Here is a 20006-nt window from a genome sequence, read left to right as displayed (position 1 = left end):
GGTAGAGGAAGGGGGCGTCAGAATTGTTCTTTAAGAAAAAACTGAAAACATTGCTTTTCTAGTGCTGTTCTGTGCTTTTTTGCTCCATTCCTTTAGCTAGCGCCGGGATACTTTTGAGTAGCTGCGCGCTGTACAAATTTAATATAACATAACATAACATATGCTGAAGAAATTCAGCTGATTTTTACATGTGAAAAATGAACCAACTTTGACGGCAATGATTAGGTCTTGCCTCACAAAGGTTTTTAACTGGTTTAAGGTCAATCAGCTGAAGTGCAATCCTGACAAAACTGAAGTTGTTTTCTTTGGTAATCCAAAAACGCCTGACTGGAGCTCTTGGTGGCCAAAAGATCTGCCGCCCCCGCTCGTGGAAAAGGAGGAAGTAAAAAACTTAGAAATTGTCATAGACAAGACACTCTCCATGCCCTTTCAAATCCAAAATCTAACTGGCGCTTGCTTTGACATATTCCGGATGCAAAAACAATTCCTGCTACTGTTACCGCTTTAGAGCGAAAGACAGTGGTGCAGGTTCTGGTGACATCAAAGCTTGACTATGTCAACAGCTTGTACCTCCGTCTTCCCAAATCCCTTATCCAGCGCCTACAAGTGGTACAAAACGCGGCGGCCAGAGCCATCCTGCAGCCTAAACCCAGATCTAGTATGACCCCTATTTTTAAGTCTCTACATTGGTTCCGCATAAAAGTACGGATCGACGTCAAAGCAATGACCATCTTCTTTAAAGCTTTCCACTGCTTAGGAACCGGCTACCTAAATAAACACGTCAATCGCTACACAACATCTAGATCCCAAGGTCTTCCAATGCCAATCTGGCCATCATGCCGAAAATATGCTGTGCCCGCACTGGAGGCAGATCCCTCTGCTTTCTAGGTGCAAAATTGTGGAATAAACTCCCTGAGTCTCTGAACCTAACCACATAACTACTCTCTTTCAGGAAGATTTTAAAAACCTGGCTTTTTAATAACTTATGGGTCTTTTAAGCATGTTTTCCTCCCGCTGTCATGCGCCAGGACACTCTAGTAGGACTAGCTGCGTGCTTTGTTAAATACACTTTTTAATTTCATTTCATTAGGTCCCTGACAGTGCAAAAGAATGCTCGTCTGAATTCTAAGGGCCTTATTTATGAGGGCTTGATTCACTTTTATGCCACCGGTGTGTCACTTTTTGTGACACACGGCAGCGTAAAAAAATGTGCCATGTTGCGCCCTATTTACAAAGTGACACATTTAGGCAGATGCATCACTTTGTAAACCTGCACCACATTATACCCGCGCCAGGTATAATGTATGCAGGGTGGGTGTTCCCCCGAAAAAAGCCTGGTAGAAGTGGCGCATTGAAATCTAAGAGAACTCAGTGCGCCACTTCTAGGACGCCATTGTGTCAGTATCTTACACCTGCCTCACAGCAGGCGTAAGACTGATGCATTCACTTTCACATGGGGCTTGCCCCATGTGAAAGGACACATTGCTAGAGTTGCGTCTATTTTCAGACACACCCCAGCAATGCATCAGTTTTGCGCCTTCAGATACGTCAGAAATACTGATGTATCTGTAACTCCTCGCGACATGATGTGTCATGTCTCAAGGAGGGCGCACTAAGAAGTGATGCATCCCTCTTTTCCAAAAGCGATGCATCACTTCTCATAAATAAGGCTCCAGTCGGGTTGCGACTCGATCGCTCCTTTCAGGCGAGTTTCCTCTAAACGGCCTAACGACTCCAACCGCTGGTCCTTAAAACTCTTGGTTCGCCACGCCGAACGAGCCTGGAGACGTCATTATTGTCCCAGTCTTAAAGCCGAGTGCACCTCTCTTCTGTCGCAAAACAAAAAAACTATCTTAACCACCAAATTGGACTACTTTTCTTCAAAAATCTTATTTGCCAAGAACCAGCCTAGAGAAATCTTCTCTATAGTCCATAACCTTGCATATTCCGACAGAACCACACTCAAACCTCCTCCGTCACAGTCTTTTTGTGATTCCCTGAACATTTATTTCTTGGACAAGATTGAAAAAATCAAAGCCAATATCCCCCCCCCTCCTCCTCCTTTCTCAATCCTCCTTGTCCTCTCACTAAGGCTCGCTTTGACTCGTTCCCCCCCTTAACGGAAGAATTCTTTCTCTCTCTTCTACCTTTGGTTAAATCAGGTTCCCCTTTAGACCCTTGTCCCGCTCACATCCTCAGGCTCATCTTCACGACCTGTGTGTTACCCCCACTCTTTTTTCTCAACTGCTCCCTATCTCAGGGCGTTGTTCCTCCAATTTTAAAAACAGCCATAATCCTCCCCATTCTCCAAAAACCTGTCGCCGATCCCTCTGCTCCTGTCAACTACCGTCCCATTTCTTTACTACCCTTTTTAGGGAAAGTACTAGAACGACATGTGACCAGAGCCCTCACCACCTACGTGGAAGAAAACCAAGTATTAGCCCCCCCCGTCAGGCCGGATTTTGCCCTGGTCATTCCACCGAGTCTGTGGCGTTATCTGTCCTTGACAACCTCAGAGAAGGTATGGACTCTAATCATCCCCAGGCCCTGGTCCTCCTCGACCTCTCCGCCGCCTTCGACACGGTGGACCACTCCATCTTACTTTCCCATGTCGGGGCGGCTGGGGTCGGCGGTGTGGCCCTGGTCTGGTTGTCCTCCTTCCTAACGGACCGCACCCAAGCGGTGCGGCTGGGCGACTTCTCGGCAGAACCCTGTAAGGTCCCTTGCGGGGTCCCCCAGGGTTCCTCCCTTTCCCCATTACTCTTTAATCTGTACATTGCCCCCCTCATCTTTGCCCTTCAACAAAGGGAGGTCTCCGTATATAATTATGCGGACGACCTCCAGCTCATATTCTCTCTATCCTCTTCCCCTGATTCTATGGCTAACTTTCAAACCACTATGATCTTTATCCGGGACTGGATGAATCACAACCACCTGAAATTAAACCCTGACAAAACCGAACTGGTTTTGACAAGTGGTTGTGCCAGTCCCTGGTCTCCCCTCTTTGGCCCCCATCCCTTGGTCCCCCGCCATCCCCCTCTCCTTCCGTTAAAACACTTGGTTTTAAGATCAATGATCAACTCACCCTGCACTCCCAGGTGAGTTCAGTGGTGTCCTCTTCCTTCCTCTCTCTCCGCACCATTCGCAAGGTATCCCGCTTTTTCTCTTTCCCTGCCCTAAAGATCATTGTACTGGCCATGGTCATTTCTCGATTAGACTACGGCAATGCTCTATACTGTGGTATGCCCGCTTACAATGTTCGACGGCTACAGCTGGTGCAGAACCAGGCCGCTTGTCTAGTCTACAATCTGGCCAAATTTCACCACGTCACCCCGCTTCTAAAATCCCTGCACAGGCTTCCTGTTCGCGAACGCTCCCAGTTCAAAATGGGCTGCATCACTTTTCAGGCCCAGTCAGGATCCGCCCCTGCCTTCATCTCATCTGAGATTAAAATCTATGCCCCCGCAAGGGAACTGCAATCTTCTTCTCAATATCTCTTGACTGTTCCCCGGTTTCGGCGAAAAAAATGGGGCGGCTCTAAATTCTCCACACTTGCCCCCACTTTTTGGAATTCTCTCCCGCTTCATCTTAGATCCTCCACCCAATATCCTCTCTTCCGAAAGGCACTAAAATCCTTTCTTTTCCTACAGGCTTTTCCTCAATAATCCCTCTTTATGCCCCCTGGTCCCTCCTGCTAATTGAGGTTCAATGAACGACAGCGCCATGAAACCGTCAGGTGTACGCGCGCTTTAGAAATGATTTAAACTCAAACTCAAACTCATGTTTCCACCCAACCATCCTTTCACCATTCCATCCTTCAATTACCATTCAGTCTATACATTCTTTCATCATTACATTCTTCCATCAATCGTTCTCTCCTTCCACTCCCACTTCCAGTCATTCATCCATCCTACCATCCATACATCCATTCCTTTTTTATCATCCATCATTTCACCCTCCTTTTATCAATTTACCCCTCCATCCAGACTTCCATTTGTCCATCCACTCATTGTTCCAACCTTTCATAAGTCCAGCCATTCTTTCACCCACCCATGCAAATATTGTTTTCAACTACCATTAGTCCTTCATCCTTGCATGCATCTTTTAATGTGTATTGGCCTTTTTTTTTCTTGTCAATTTTTTTCTTCTTTTTATATGCCATTCATTTCACTCTTCTTTACAGCTCTCTCACTCAGGGTCTGAGTAGCATAACCTGTGTATCATGGGCCTTAGTGCAAGGAATAGAAGCATAAATAGGTCTCACATTTGCAAGAGTTTAAGCTATTGGCATTGTAAATGACAAGCCTTTTATTTATCTGTTTTGATAATTTAAACATAAACAAAAGGCATCGTCATTTACAATGCCAATAGCTCAAACTCTTGTAAATGTGAGACTATTTCATGTCAAAGAAGTGGCAGCCATTGTTTGGAAAGTGAAAGCTGGCATGGTGTGCTGAATGTTGCAGAAAAGCATGCCTTGCCTGCAGTAGGAGAAACTCATTAAAGAAAATAGTGCTTACAGACTAAATAAGACATTCTGTGTAACAACAGAAGTAAAAGGGCCAGTCCTCATGGAGGTTACATATGAAGACAAGGCGGTACTAAGGAGGGACTACCAAGCCTAGTAACCAATCAGAAGTCAGCATTTATAAAGGACAATGACACAAGGTAATGAACAATGTGGGCAGAGAGTGGGCGGAGCTTCAAGTCCACGCTCTAATACAGCTTTCATTCCACAACTGGTATGAGGCATTCTAAATTGAGAACAACCAGAACTTATGTTGTGTTATAGTGTCGGAAGCCACATAATAATAGTGACTTTCAGAAGTAAAAAAAAAGATTTTGGTGGAGTGGGCTATGTTGTGGGAAGGTGCAATTCTTCTTGCACAGTGGTTAATTTGTAAAACAAATAAGTGTTGGGGCTCTTGTCAGGATGCAGCTTGCACCAGCCCATTTCTCCTGTTAGCGCAGCCTTACACAGAACCAACTACTAACCATGAAAGTGGGGAGAGGGTGTGGTATAATGGGCAGGGCTGCCCTCTTCTGGGCTAGTTAACCAGCTTTGAGTCTCAGTGTGGCCTCAACTATGACAATAACAAGATGCCCTAAGGTTTTATATGACTCTAAGAAAGGGCACTAAGGTGCTATATGACACAAAAAGTAAGAAAAGGGTGAGCATTGCTGGAAAACCACAGGATTAGCCTCTTACTCTGAAAACTGGAAAACGATAAACAGACACAAATAAAGAAAATATACTTCATCAGTTAGTTCAGAATCTCTGATTTTGTGGGAGCCACATAGGATGCAAAATAAAATGGCAGATAGTTTCCCATGCATGCTCATGAATCTGCTGCTTGAAAGGATGAATGGCAGTAAATGATTTTCAGGGTGAGCATGGAGAAGGATAGTAGTTTAAGGCAAGGGGACTTTCATGGAGAAAATATCTTCTCTTTGAAGTAAAAAGAAAACATTTCATTTGAAAATGCACTTTTGTGATCGATTTTCAGATCCAAAACGTAACCTTGTTTCATTTGCACGTACAGAAATAGCGATGTATTTGATTATCCAAAAAGTCATTAATTCATTCAAAATGTAGGACTAATCAAAGAGGATTAACTCTTGTTAATGAGTATTTGTGAATTGGAACCCTAGTAACTCAGTTGTCTGTTGATAACCACCATCCTATTGCTAAATTCGCTCTCTCCCCTTGTGTCAAAAGACCTCCAAAGCGGTAAACGTCATTTACAACGCGGTGTTTACACCGCACGACCTTTACCACGCTGCCATTACAACGCAAGTCATTACTACGACTTGCGCTGGATGGCGCTGTTGGTTAAGGAACATTGTAATTTTATATTCCAACACCTTACCTACTGTTACGTGGACTGGTGTTGGAATATAAAATTATAATAATCCTCAATCAGCGCCCTCCAACGCAAGTCATTTTAACGACTTGCGTTGTAAAATTTGCGATGTAAAGTACCGCGATCAAAATGATCGCGTTGTACTATCATACATCCCTCTGAAGCAGCCATCAGGCAGCATAGCCACTATACAGACGCAATAAATACAGAATATAGGAAGTGTCTTAATATTTGGTAATCAATCAGTCTGCTGATCTAGAGCCATGTGCAACACAGACTGGAAACTCACCTGCAATTTAACAGAAAGGAGGAACATGGTTGGTCTCTTATAGACCCAGCCCTCTGCAGGCAGCCAACCAGGGGCAACACAAGGATGAAACTAGGGCCTGATATAGAGTGGGGTGGTAATGCACAAAGTTGGATGGTGGAGGAAATCCCACTAGTGAGTTCTATAGATGTACACTTCCTCCCGGAATCCAGGGATATATATATGTTTTTGCAGTTATAGAGAGAGGGAGCTCGGCCCAAAGGTATTGGAGCACTTTACATGAGTACCAGTTACGTTACACAAGGATTGATGCATTTTTGGTAGACACAGGGACATCATTTGATTTGCCAGAATCACAGGATTTCGGGCAGAGACTCGAACCTGGTCCGCCGGTTTCAAAGTCTATTAACCGGATCCCAGGTTTCAAATGTCCTTAATAAGAGTCACTTGATCCAGACAGGCAAAGCTCAAGAGATTGTAAGCCAAAGAGGCATGCATGGTTGAACGCACCCTTATGTACGGCAGCATGGCGGACCCTTTTTGCAAACCCTTGAGAGCCCAGCAGGCAGCCCCCTTGCCAGTACTGTGGCCTACATGTGTTACATGGCAATATACATACTGCATTAATAAATCCTCGAAAGCCATACATGGCGCACAAGAGAAGGCGGGTGTTCGTCTTGGTTAGTCACCCTACTCGTTTAGAATGCCTCACTTGTAAAGGACAGAGGCATCCTTTCATGCACATTAACATGAGGCGAAGTGTCTCTAGGAGCCGCGTGTAGCAGTGTCTGCAGTGGCAGAGTACACACAAAAAAATACAGCCACATGTATGTGCAGGAGGAAAGCCTGGGCAGAGCACAAGAGGCAACAGATGTACAGGTGTTCCATAAAAAACATGCATTCGCGCAATAGCCACTCCAACTCTGAACATTAGCGTAAAAAGCCTTTTATTTAGGACAGGGTTGACAACAGCAATTAACCAAAACATCAATAACTTATCAACAATCCCCCAACGTCATGTCTTTCATCCATCAACCATTCCCACACTCCAATTACTCTCTCCGCTTCACTCAGCGATCTCCTCCCTTCCTCCGTTCCTTCCACACTTCTCTTTCAATCTCCTCCAGCATCTCCAGCCATCGCACTCTTGCATCCCACACCCCCATCATGTACCTGTAAGCCCCTCCCCAGGGGGGTGAGTATGCCCGCCATAGACTCCCCACCCCTCCACAGTCTCACAGCCCTATTACCAACTTCAAACCTTCCTAAAACTGGCACGCTATTCCGGGCCCTTAGCCTGAAACTTGTAGGGTGGGAGGGTGGATCAATTTCAATTCTGTGACCCTAACCCTTATGGCGCTGAGGGCAGGAAGAGGCTAAAACTCCTCTCCTGCCCTCTTTATACTCTAACCCCTAACCCCACCCCCTAGCCAACCCGCTAACCTAAACTCGCAACCGTGTTCGGGTCTCGCGCGAAAACCCGGGGAGAAGACTTGTCTGCTGACCTTACTTCCCCCGGGGTCCGCATCGCGCAATAACCACTCCAACGCATGTCTTTCATCCATCAACCATTCCCACACTCCAATTACTCTTTCCCGCTTCACTCAGCGATCTCCTCCCTTCCTTCCACACTTCTCTGTCAACCTCCTCCAGCATCTCCAGCCATCGCACTCTTGCATCCTGCACCCCCATCATGCACCTGTAACCCCTTCCCCGGGGGGGGTGAGTATGCCCGTCATAGAATCCCCGACACTCCACAGTCTGCCAACCAGGGAACCCCCCAAGCTTAGTGCACCTTTCGCCCTCAATCCCGGTGGCACCAAATGGACTCATTCCACAGCTTACTGATGACATGCCTCATTTCCATCATGTAATAAAGTCCACATTTGTAAAGCGCACAATCACCCGTAAGGGTCTCTAGGCGCTGGGGGCTGTCGGGAAGATTAAGCGAGCTATTGCCCAGAGTCACATGGTGCTGGGCTAACCTGCCGCCGGAGCCGGGGATCGAACCGTGGTCCCCAGATTTCAGCGTCAGTCGCCCTGGCCGCGGCGCCACACCTCTCCCAAGCATTACCTATGTGCAAAAGGTGCACCCCATCATCGGGAAACAGCAGTGGCTCTTCCAGCTGCAACCCCACATGTGCAATCACCTTGATATCTGCGCTCCCACAAAAAACTCTCATAGCGCGGTTCAATTTGCTTCTCGCTTTCTCAACAGCAGGAGGGTTAAGAGCTCCCCTCCAGATTCTTTGTGGCACAAATTCTGTCCAAACAATGCAAACGCCAGCAAGATTGCACTTCATGGCTTCCAAATCATGTTGCATCAAATGTAACAGGGACACACCAGATTGTTTTATTAAGTAATTTTCCCCAAGATGGATTACCAGCATATCCAAGCAACCTCTCTGGGGCACTTTCTTCGTAAGCCAGGTCAACAATGCCCCCCAGCGCATCCCGCTCTTCCCCCACCAGTACACTTCGTGGTGGCAGCTGCGCAGGCACAGGATACGGCCGCACACCTGCCTGTCCGCATACTTCAATGCCCAATATACAAACGAGTGCCCGACAATCCAGGTAACCGTCTTGGCTCCCGGTCCCCCAACGCAACCTAAGAATAGAAAACAAATGTTAATACAAACTGTCCGCAAATACAAAACCTATCCGCGGCAGCACCCACCGCCAGATCCTGACTCATTTACGCACATAGCACTCGCAGCAATGAGATCTCCACCGCCCAATCCGACGTATCTTATCCCAAGACCAACCCAACCACGCCGCTGCCGTTGCCGCACCAATGCGAAAGGAATGCGTACCATACCTAGCTGGATCCCTACCCATATGCCTCAATGCCATTCGCAACACCGCCAGCAACTAATGTGACGTCACCCTCTTCCGTGAAGCATTACAATAAATCTCCCCAGACACACACCCAGCTTGCTGACAAAAACTTTGCCACTCCTGCACCGGGCACACCCCCTCACAACCCGTCTCACACAGCCACACCCACTTGCCCCTGCCTCCTTGGTCAGTCTTAGAACGACCCAGCCAGATACCTAGGCATCCTTCGTCCAAACGCACATCCTCATACACTCTCCCCCTGTCCCCCATGCACCCAACAACTCCGACACCCTGAAATCTCCAAAAAACATCCAAATCATACATAAACAGAACACCGCAACTTCGGCCTCATCATAACAACACTGCTGCAACTCCACCAACAGACCCAGCAAGAGGTCAAACATAATCGCTTCCTGAAGTGCCTCACCCCCCCCTCTCCCCGCTCCCGTCCCGAACCTTTCAACATTCGACTCAACAATTCACTCCTGGCTGGATCATAACCCATGTACAACATGCTGTAAAACAAAATCCCCGCCAATTTCCCCCCAATCGTCATCTGTGACAAACCTTTATCAATGCAATTCAAAACAAAATTAATAACTCCCTGTTCACAGTCTTGCTGTGACATGCGCCACATCGCACCGGTCCATCCCAGAAATGCTCCGAATTCAGGCCACGCCAATCTGTAAGTATGCCTTGTGGATTCAGCTAAGGATTTATCGACGAGGCCCACCACTCTCACTCCCCCCAGGCCCAGATGCCATCCGGCACCTTGGTCTTGCAAGCATCCGCTCTTGGTGCCAGGCGCCTGAAACGCTGCCACTGCGAACGAGACAATGCATCCGCAATGTCATTGCTTGCACTGGGGACATACTGCGTGTGAAACATCAAATTCAGTCGCAAGCATTGCAACATAATACTTCGCAGCAGGCGCAGCACCCGCAGGTCCCTTGCTTTCTATCTGTTCAACAAATCTACTACCGTCCTGTTGTCCACATGAAACAAAACAGATCTGTTCTTAAACTCCGCGCTTCACACCTCCAAGGCAACCAACAGTGGAAAAAATTTCAAGAAAGCAATACTCCTGCCCTGCTTCAGCCAATGCTCTGGCCATCGTTCAGTGCACCACCTCCCGTCCCAGAAAATCCTGCGGCATCAGAAAAAAGTAGTACCTGACAGACCATCTTATCATCCTCGAAATCCAGGGTCACACCATTGAATTCTGACAGAAACTTCTGCCACACCCGAAGGTCCGCCCTGACCCACAACGAGACCCGGACCCTGTGATGCGGGAGCACCGCCCCTGACATGGCCATGCCGAGGCGTCTGCAGGAAATCCTCCCAGCCCGCACCACCTGGCACACAAAGTTCAGAAAACCCAGGAGGTGCTGCACAGACCGCAAATCGATTTTTTTCTCACCAATCACGTGCAGCAGGAAAGCCTGCATCACTGCCATGTTCTGTGCCGGTAACCTGGCCAACCACTCCACCGAATCCAACTCAATGCCCAAGAACGTCAAAGTACAGCTGGGCCCAGCTGTTTTCTCCGGAGCCAAAGTAACCCTGAAATCCTGCACCATCACTTGGAACTGTCCAAGAGCGCTCTCACATTCAACAGACTGCGCCCTCCCGACAAACAAAAAATCGTCCACATAATGAGAGACTGCACGATGACCACTCCTGTCTGTGAATGCCCACTGCAAAAAGGAACTGAACGTCAAAAAATAATGCACAAGAAATGGCGCAACCCATGGGCAAAACCTTGCCCACAAAAATGGCACCCTCAAACTGCATTCCCAACAATGGGAAATCCACCGGGTGTATGGGCAGGAGACAAAAGGTCGACTTAATGTCGTACTTGGCCAATTCCGCGCCCCGCCCGCACACCGTCACAAGACTGATCGCGTAATCCACAGACGCATACAAGACTCTGGAATCCTCCTCGGCAATGAAATCATTCACGGACCTACCCTCCGGCCAGGACAAATGGTGGATCAACATGAACTCACCCGGGTCTTTCTTGGGCACCACTTTCAACAGTGATATGATCAGGTCAGGAACAGGCCAGAGGTAAAAAGGGCCAACTATCCTGCCTTCCGCCACCTCCTTCTACAATTTAACTGCAACAACACCTGGCAATTCTTCTGCTGATCTCAAATTCTCCGCCCATCTCTGTTCCTGGGGACCCTGATAACCCACCGAAAACCCTCAGTGAAACCCCAATGGATCCTCAGTGCAGCCTCTCTATCAGGATAACGCGAGAGCCACGGACCCATGGTCCGACCCTAACCAGTGTAGGAGCCCTTTGGCCCAGCTTGACCTCGGCCCTTGGTAATTCGCCACTGCTACGAAGGCGTGGCCAGAGTGAAACATTGCGTAGCAGGGTGGCGTCCGCCACAATTGGAGCACTCGTGCTTGAATTTACAGGGGTGTCGCGTGCAGAAACCCTTATTAGAGTTCCAGCAGGCACCTGTGGTAGCCCATGAGGGCTTGGTCAACTGACCCGCTGACCCAGTGTAAGTGCTCTGTCCTCCCGTTCCAACGGAATTGCCCTGCCCTCCTGCCCTGATTGGGCGGGACGAGACTGAAAAGGCTGGTATGTGATCGGGAAGCTACTGGCCGTGTGTGTCGATGCCAATGCCTGAGAAATAGCCATTCACTGCATCCAGAGTTCCTGGTCTACCTCCTCCGATGGCTTATCCGGATTGATGCTAATTCTGGCCCTAAACTCCTCATGGTAGCTGAGCCACGCAAAACCGCTGAAATGCGTCTGAGCCTTCCAGACAATATCCATATACTTAAGCAACGCAAGCGCCCTGTCTAGATTCTTCTCACAATATATACTTGCGAAGATCAGAAACGCCGACATCCAATTCTCCATGTTTACCGGCACCCTCGGCCACCTAGTCAATTCCCACTCCTCTTCCTTGGAGCCCTCTTTGGCCTTTATCTCCCTATGCAAGAGCTTGAACACATCCACATACTCATGCTTCCAAATCCTGGACCTAGTTTTTTCAGACAAGTGTGACCCCTGAGCCATTGCTAAACCCATGTACAGTAGCTTTTTCCTGTGTTTGTACTTGCCCCTGTCCTCCTTACCGCCCTGATCGTCAGTCTTATCATTCTGTACGCTTGCGCCAATCAAGAGCTTACCACTACCCCACGCCACTGCTGCTGCCGTAGCAGGCACTCCTGGGTCCCTCATGGACCCCTCCCTAACACCCACCGACCGGCAGGCCTTCTTCCGGCCCCTATGAATATCGTCCTCCCATGCGCCCCACCAAGCACCCTCACCTAATAACTGTGTCGGTACCTCCCGCTCTGCTCCTTGGGCGCCCGCCGTCTTTTGGGTCGCCTGCTTGGTCCCGCTGGTGCTGGCCTGACTCGCCTGCAAAACACCAAGCCTTTCTGTTGCTGTCTTCGTCCTTCCCTAATCCCCACTTTCACACACCTCACCCGCTTCCAGCTCCTCACTCTCATCATCATAGTCCAGCTGCTCCTCTTGTTCCACCGCATCAATCACTCCCAATACCTCTTGCACCACTCTTTTACCACCCTTTCCTTTCACTCCATGCACAAAATCACACTCCGGCGCCATTGATGCCCGCTCCCTCGGTGGAGCCCCGCCTGCCCACCCATGCCTCTATCAGCTATTCCTGCTGGCTTGTGCCCCCCCAGGCTGTTGGAACCTGAGGGGGCCCCAGCGCCACTGGCCCTCAAAGCCATCACGGCTGTCCCTGCTCCTACTGTGGGCCCCACTTCATCCACCCAGACCCAGCTTCCTCGGGCCCTATGGCCCCCCTACCTTGCCCGGGACCCGCAGCCCCCGGCGTGTAAGAGGAGCTGGGGGCCCAGCCCCCCCAGAACCACCCCCAAACCCCACCTCCCTGGCTATGCACAAGACCTGCCACCTCAACTCTGTCTCCTGGATAATGCAACATTGGTCGCGTATCCGCTCTTCCAGTGACATGTCCTCCCACCTGGACAGCGCAGACAGAAGCATCTGCTCAGCAACCCCCTTCAAACCCATCCCCAGCACACGGTCCCTGGGTAACTCTCCCTGTGTCCGTTTACCATGTGCTTTGCCCGGCCGGCCCAGCACCCCCGCAGGGCAGGCCCCTCTCCACCCCCCCTGAACAGGTCCATAGGCACCACCTCCCCAACACACTTCACTTCCCCCTCGGACTCCTCCCCTGAGAGCAGGAGCTGGAAGCCTTCATCTGCACTCTCCTCCACCCCAGAACTGTCATCCTCCCTCCCTCCATGTCCAGCATGTCAAACCGCACCTCAGTGCCCACATTCTGCCCCTTCTGGGGATGCTTAATGCCCGGAATATGAATGTAGTTAGTGGTAAATACCGAATTCTAAAATGGAAAAGCACTCATTTGAGTGCTCCCTACATTACGGATTTGGTGATTTACCGAATCAGTATGTTAAGAATTCGGTAATTTACCGATTCCTTAAGTTACCGATTCGGTAAAATACCAAATCCTACAATCATGCCACCTACATCTGAAAAACCTAATACCGGTCGGTAACTGCCGAAATTCGGTAATTCCAGCCGTTACCGACCGGTATTAGGCTACCTACATCTGGCCCATAGTTCCTTGAGACGAGTGTATCTGTGGATTATGTTTTCGTAAAAAGGTTGTCCCCAGAAGGATTGAAAAGCTAGGTGGGAATGTCTTCAATAGTAAACTCTTCCACATGGCCAGTTAAAGACACCATGACTAAAGGTCTAACCTCCTTGTCACATCTCCAGAGGTCAACAGTTCTCAGTGAATTATCCTGAGGGCTCTGCCTTTTCTTTGGTAAGCAATGGCACCTCCAGATACATGGAAAATTAGTAATTCATGAATGAAACAAAGGCTCCAGAGTCCACTAACACTGCAACAGTCAGTAAACCTGTTTGTACAGAAAATCATGTCCACAGAAAATGTGCTTTACTTGTAGCAGGAATTACTTCCATCAAACTAGACCCTGTCCTACTACTCAAGGAAGAACTATTTTTCAATAGCCTGGGACAATTTTTACGAAATGACCACACTTTCACAATACATGTACATGGACTTCTCCTTCCCTCTCTACATTAGATATTTTTTTTCTGACCTATATAATTTGCATCTGCTCTTCAGTTGCTGCAGCAAGTTGCTAGGGGAGACTTTTTTGTACACCACCACAGGTCTTACAGAATGTATTTTCCAGCCCATTAATTGTTGATTGATTTGCAAGGTTACGTTGATTAACTCCACGCCAGTGGTGGGATGATCAGCAGTCATAGTGTGGAAATCGAAAATAATTGGCGTTAGCATGAGCTGAAGCCATCTTGGTTGTGGCATCCATTTTGTTGGCTTTGTAATTATCCCATCTTCTGCTACTCGTCTTTTTCCCTGCCTGTGCTGTCTATTTTAGTTGACTTCCTGACTCAGCTAAAAGCAATATGCATGCTAAAGAGTTTGTAGCTGCCAGAACACCTGGTTTCAGACTCAACTGTCAATCTCTCAGTATTATAAACTTAACAAAAGGGAGAGCAAGGGATCTTGTTCACTGAGAGTGAACGGAGAGTACTCCTGTTCCCCTGGTAAAGGATTAAGTAAACAAATGGGAGGAGTACCACCATCAAGGAGAATCCTACTGGGGTATATGGCTGACAAAAGGAAATAAATTATCCTTTTGTTAAAAACCCCTCACTCACTAGCCTAGTGGTGACATGCTTCATCATCGGGGTCCACCCTGGTGGCCTAGGGTCACCAGGGTGTGCTACAACACCTGAAATACAGTGGAGCAGGTTGTGACTGTAAGTGCAGAAAAAAGTGTGTTAAAAATTGTCCTGGTTTGACTTAGTTGGGAAGTAAATTTTATTCACAAGCAACTGGACAATGTTAAAAAAGTGTGGCGAGATACTATGAGGGTAGTTACGGCCAAAAGTATCTCTGTATGTGTGACCAGCACACATACAGAGATACTTTTGGCCGTAACTACCCTCATAGTATCTCGCCACACTTTTTTTTAACATTGTCCAGTTGCTTGTGAATAAAATTTACTTCCCAACTAAGTCAAACCAGGACAATTTTTAACACACTTTTTTCTGCACTTACAGTCACAACCTGCTCCACTGTATTTCAGGTGTTGTAGCACACCCTGGTAACGCTAGGCCACCAGGGTGGACCCCGATGATGAAGCATGTCACCACTAGGCTGGTGAGTGAGGGGTTTTTAACAAAAGGATAATTTCTTTCCTTTTGTCAGCCATATACCCCATTAGGATTCTCCTTGATGGTGGTACTCCTCCCATTTGTTTACTTAATCTCTCAGTATTGCCATAACCACTCCTGCTCCCTCTCCCACGTTGCTGAATAAATGATTTCCCATCTGCCCATCTTTGTCTGTAACTATTCCTGTATATACTTGTACCTTCTATTGGTAAGTACATGCTTACCAGTGCAGAAAACTCTGTATATAAGCACCATGATCTGTGTATTCAAGCCTCTACCTCCTGGAACACTTGAGGTTGTTGTATGGACGTGGTCTCACTCATGAGTGAATAAACTTGTTATTTTGAATTCCCGCTTCTGTGTCATTCTCTATGTTGTTAGTCTAAGGACCCGTGGACAGAGAAGGATGAACCCTGAACCGGTGTGCCCCTTGAAAAAAGCACATTTCCACAGTTTGGCACCCGACGTGGGTCCTCATCGGAGACGCAGCCTCCCAAAGGAGTGGCCTTGACAGAAGAATGGAATTCTACTGAGGAGACATCCTGCATGAGGAGACCCTTGTCTTTCCAGCCAAAGTGATTTTTCCGGTTTTCTTGATCTGACCCTCCCGGTGGTGGCCGGTCCCGACTGAGGTTTCCTTTGGAGCAAGTATTTGCAGTGACCATTAGGTCAACCAGGAGATTGGCAGTTGGATGTTGGAGACTCTTGTTTGGTAAGGTCTCTGAAGCGGCACTCTTAATTTGCTTGGCCAAGATTCTGGGTTTGTTTGTTTGATTTATTTTTTGCAAAAAATAAAGGCAGGTAATGTTGAGATTTTTCTCTACTTCTGAATATGTTTGATAGGTAATATTTTACACAATATTGGTAGCATGCCTGTTCCCAGCACACACCGTAGGCTGTGTTGCTGTCTTGGAGGTACCAAAATGGATTTAGAAAGAAGACAGCCGGCTCCCCCAGAGGGGACACATAACAGGCATATGTACATTAAATACGGTATTTCTGGAGGAGCTTCGCGCGCACCCAAGATGGTCGCGTGAGCACAGGGCTCCCGGACCCTCGCCACCTCCACTGATTATCCTGTATTTTATCCTGCTTTGGACGACGGGTTGCTCATGGCGAAGCCCTGCTGATCACTTATCCGATCTTGAAAACTGTTTTGGACTTTGGGGACCGGAGCTACGGACCTTCGAATTTCTCGGGCCCGCTCATGGTGGTGCCCCGGGCTATGTTATCTCTGCCAGCCGGCCAGTAATTGAATAACAACGGCTTCCTGGATTCGTCTGAGCTCGGCAGTCACTTTCGGTTTCGATTCTTGTCCGGAGACCTGATTGACTTTGCCTGTTGTGCGGCTGGACTTGATTGCCCTTACCCGCCTTTCAACGTTTGACGCCGGACTATTGTGGCTTTGGGCTTGGAGAAAGACGTCTACTCTACCCTCCTTGGTGCTGCAGATGCCTCTACAGTAACCATTTTTACCCGACACCAAGCGTCCCTCCTGGGTCCGGGATCTAAGATGGCCACCAGGCCAGAGGGTGAGAAGCGCAAAACCAAGCCGGGTGTCCGAGGAGGCGCTGTACAATCGAATGTCATGGACAGGTACACCCTTACTAAAGGATCACCGGGTGCAGTGTCTAAACCTTCGACCGTAGCTCAGGAGGACCCCTCGATTGAAGAGGAACTCTCGTTACGAGACGTCATGGGCGCCATTTCTGGAATAAAGGCTACACTGGGACAACAATATGAGGCCTTGTCCCTCAAGTTGGATACGGTCGCCATAGATGTCAATTTGATCAGGGCAGACCTGGCGAAAACGAATGAAAAGGTCAAATCCCTTGATATCAAGACTTCCAGCCTTGTTACCGATGTCTCTGATTTGCAAGCTGAGGTCGGGAATCTGCGGAAAGCTAATGACTATTTCTCCGGGCGGCTGGAGGATTTTGAGAGCCGTGCCAGACGAAATAACGTTCGCCTGATTGGTGTGCCGGAAAAATCAGAGGCTACCTCGACGGACCTCTTGGTGGAAGACCTGGTGCTGAACCACCTGGCACCCAAGGGTCTTAGCAAGTTTTTTGCTGTCGAGCGTGCACATAGGATCCCTGGCGGCTCGCCTAAACTAGGTGCCAACCCACGTCCCATCATTGCGAGGATTTTTAATTTCCGGGACAGAGACGCTATCCTGCAAGCATCGAGACAGTCTGGTCCCATCGCCTTCGAGAACTCCACGGTCAGCTTTTATCCGGACTTTACCCAACAGGTCCAGAAACAGAGACTTTGGTTTCAAGGGGTTAAGAAGCGGCTGAGAGACAGATCCATGAAGTACGCTATGCTCTTCCCGGCTCGCCTACGTGTGGTGCATAATGATCGAACCTTTTTCTTTGACCATCCTGGGGTTGTGAGTGACTGGCTGGATTCGCTACCTATGGATCAAGAACATTCCGAGGGTTTTGGTCAATCGGACCGTGCGGAAGGAGGCCTGCGGGAACAAGAATAGGGACCAGTATCGGCTCCCGCTCCCTTATAGTTGACTTTCAGCTGTGGCTAATGCTGTGACGTTATAGTTTGCAAGTATTTGGTCCTTTCGGGGGTGGGTGGGGGGTGAGTGAGTCCTTCTCCTTCTGGGTTTCTTTTCGTAGACTAGTTGGGTGGTAAGGCGACAGGCACACTGCAAGTTTATGGGGCTTTTTAGTCTTCCGCAGAGGTGCGGGGTGGGGGGTGAGACGGATAGGGCATGTTTGGGGAAAGGGGGGTTTTGGTTTGAGTTTTATTGTTGTTATTTGCAAGGTGAAGACAATACGAACTCCTGTTTTTGGATGTTGCTTAGGATGTGGAGCGGGGGTGGGGCTGGATGCGGGGATGGGGGTAGAGGACTTCGAATATTGTGTTGGAATGTAAACGGGTTGGGGGACGGGATCAAGAGGGGTGTAGTGTTGCAGTTGCTGAAACGTTTGTCTCCTGATGTTGTTTTATTACAGGAGACGCATTTGCTCGGCAACAAGTGCTATGCTCTAAATAGGCGTGGCTATCGTCTTGTGGCGCACTCCGGCTTCACTTCGGGCTCCAGAGGGGCGGGTATTCTAGTCTGGACTTCCCTCCCCCTGGCCATTGATGATGTCATGCTTGACGATAGGGGAAGATATGCCGCCATTGTTGGGCGTTGGGAGGGGAAGGTTGTTGTTTTGCTTTCTGTATACGTGCCCCCGGGCCTCCAAGCCACCACGTTTGCCGATCTGAGTGGGGTTATCCTGGGACTTCCCGAGGGCTTGCTTGTAGTTGGTGGTGACTTCAATTCCGTGGTTTCTGGGTTGTGTGATCGCTACCCTCCCCGGGACCTTCCGAGGGCCCAGTCTTGGTTGAGTGGCTTTCTGGAGACCCTGGGGCAAACTGATTGCTGGCGCTTGCTCCACCCGGGGCAGTCGCAATATACTTTCCATTCTGGTGCCCACGGCAGTCTCTCGAGACTGGACCATATTCTTATTCCCTCTTCCCAAGCCTCCGCCATACAGGAAGTAAAGCATCTTGCAAGAGGCATTTCGGACCACTCTCCGATTTGGTTAGTTGTGGATGCACAACGGGGTTCGGCGGGCCGCGTGGCTCCGATCAACCCCTGGTATCTCCGGGATCCCAAGGTCAGGGCCGAACTGATTAAAACACACGATCACTATTTTGCTGAGAATGTGGGTTCTGTTTCCTCCCCAGTTTCTCTGTGGGAGGCTTACAAAACTGTAATTCGTGGCCAAGCTCTTTCTTTGATCGGCAGCGTCAAGTGGGCCAACCGTGCTGAGGTGGTTCGTGTCGAGGGTGAAATCACTGCTCTGGAGGGAGACTTGGAATCTGGGGTCACCACGGAGGGGCTGCATCTGCTGGAGTTGAAGCAGTATGAATACAGGGCTCTGGTCACGGATGCTGCTAAGGAAATGGGTAGGGAGCAACAGGGACATCTGTATGATATGGGTGACAAAGCTCGTAAGCTGCTTGCATGGCTGGATAAAAGGGAGAATGCAAGCCGGGTTGTTCCTGTGATTGTTGCCGCGAATGGAGAAAGTTACACTGACCCTGTTGATATTGTTACATGCTTTGCCGAATACTTCCAGGAAGTGTACTCCCCAGTGTCTGATAGATCCGAACAGGACTCCCACTTGCTTTTACGGGATATTGCACTTCCCCGTTTGTCTAATATTGACAGGGGCGCTTTGGATGTGCTGCCTACTGTGGAGGAGATTGCTGCTGCCGTCCGTTCGGTCCGATCTGGCAAGGCGTCGGGCCCAAATGGACTTCCCATTGAGCTCTACAAACTTCGCCCAGATACGCTAGCCCCGCACTTGCGCTTGATGTTCCTCGAATCTTTGAGGTGGGTTCCCTCCCCCATGACCAAAGACTGGCCTCTATAGTCGTTATTCACAAGGAAGGAAAACCACGAGATCGCTGTGCCTCTTTCAGACCTATCTCGTTGATTAACGCCGAACCTAAGATCCTGGCCAAAATGCTAGCTACGCGTTTGGCTACTGTCATAGGGGACTTGGTTCACCCGGATCAATCCGGTTTTATACCGCATTGCAATACGGCGCTTAATCTTCGACGTTTGCATGGCGTCCTAGCGCGAGCTGGGACGTTGCGTGAGCCCGCCATTTTGGCGTCTTTGGACGCCACTATGGCGTTTGATACAATAGAAAGGCCGTACTTGTGGGCGGTTCTTGTAAAGTTTGGTTTCGGTCCGGAGTTCATTAAGTGGGTAAAACTGCTATACACTGATCCCATGGCTCAAGTAGTTGTTAATGGTCATGTCTCCGCTCCCTTCACACTTGGCAGGGGTACGCGACAGGGC

Source organism: Lissotriton helveticus, chromosome 5_1 (genome assembly GCF_964261635.1).
Source record: "Lissotriton helveticus chromosome 5_1, aLisHel1.1, whole genome shotgun sequence".
NCBI classification, from domain to species: domain Eukaryota; kingdom Metazoa; phylum Chordata; class Amphibia; order Caudata; family Salamandridae; genus Lissotriton; species Lissotriton helveticus.
Note: the sequence above shows the minus strand (reverse complement) of the source record.